Here is a 1,747-nt window from a genome sequence, read left to right on the forward strand (position 1 = left end):
GGGGTGGCAGGCGGCGGCTGCGGCAGTGGTGGTGTGGTGGTGGGGGGCCGGGGTGGCACGTATATATAGGAGGGGGCGACTTGGGGGAGGGGCAAGGCGGCGAAGGAGTCCGGCTCGGACTCTTGTCCGAGTCGGCGGCGGCGGCGGCGGCGATGATTGGGCCGGCGGCCCGGCTGGGTTCGGCCCAGTCGGCGCGGGGAGCTTTTTTTAAACAATTTCGCCGACAGAAATAAAATCCTAGAAAATAAAATAAAAATCTAAAAATGCAAAAATAAATTTTCACCGTCTAAATAAAATATTTAGAACGAGATGACCATTTTCTTGGCCCTAAAATGCAATTTTGAAAACGTGTAATTTTTCTAATGCAATAAAATCCAAATAAACTCAAATAAAATCAAATAAACGATTTTAATATTTTTCCTCCAATATTTCAATTATTTTGGAGAATTCATATTATCTCCTCTCTTATATTTTAATGCGAAATATTTTTCGGAGAGAAAAATAATTAAAATCAAAATCCTCGTTTCATTATTTGATAAAAATCAAATATGAAAACCGGGAAATCCCCAACTCTCTCCGAGGGTCCTGGAGTTGCTTAGGATTTCGAGGATTGCGGAACGGAAATGCAATAAAATATGATATGCAAGGATGGCCTATGTATAACATTCCAAATTGAAAATTTGGGATGTTACACATGCACTCATCACCAAGACAAATATGATATATCATACACAAGTAATAGGATAGCATCATTCAAGAACACACATTAAAGCATAGTATGATCAATCACATGATCACATGAGTATCTCACACACGAACACAAACATTGTAGCAAACCCATAAGCAAATAAGTAGCAAGAGAGACCAATAAAAAGCAAAACACACACACTCTTGCTCTCTCTCTCAGCCTATGATCTATACACTTTCTCCCCCTTTGGCAACAAGTTACCAAAAAGCTCAAAAATGCATAGTGCTATATGGCACTCTAAGCACGATCTCCGGGAGCTCCAGAGTGCGAAGATGGCGTGGAGAGGACAACATCTTCAAAGACTTCGGCTGATGTCTAAGGAGCTGGAGGGATTTCCACTAGAGGGGCAACTGAGGCTGTGGCTGCAGGTGCTAAAGTTGTGGCCCTTATGTCACTGACTGGCACAGTTGCACACCTTTGTGCTCTAGGCACCCTCTGGTAAGCATTTGTAGTAGTTCTTCCTCTCCTCTCCTCCGCTTCTTTTTGGAGTTGCTCAACTACAGTCTGAATCTCTATGACCTTCAAATCTAGATCATAGAACTTTGTTTCAATGATTCTCTCAAGACTCTCTTGGTTGAGTCAGGGTGGTTAGTCCTTTCTCAATACTCACTATGGCTTCAAGCAGATAGCTGAGCTGGTCCTGATTGGTCTTGAGATTTGCAGCTGAGGCATCTGACATCTTGGAAACCTTTTCTACCTTTGCCTTTTCTCTCTTCTCTTGAGCCTCTACCAATGTAGGATGTGAAGCTTCCATGACAACTATGTTGTCCTCAAAATCTGGCCTCAAGGGAAGGTGCTCTTCGTCAAGCAGATATGTGCCTATGCTCACCTTGGAGTTGATGAGCATCTGAACGTGTGGAGCATAGCCACATGATCTCTTATGATCAGTTGCAGTCCTCTTAACAGTTTCAACTATCAAGGTCATCACCTTGAACTTTTCTGGCACATCAAACATGTGTAGCAAGTTGATGAAATGTCCTTTGATCATCCTATCATCTC

This window comes from Triticum aestivum, chromosome 1A, assembly GCF_018294505.1.
Source record: "Triticum aestivum cultivar Chinese Spring chromosome 1A, IWGSC CS RefSeq v2.1, whole genome shotgun sequence".
NCBI classification, from domain to species: Eukaryota; Viridiplantae; Streptophyta; class Magnoliopsida; order Poales; family Poaceae; genus Triticum; species Triticum aestivum.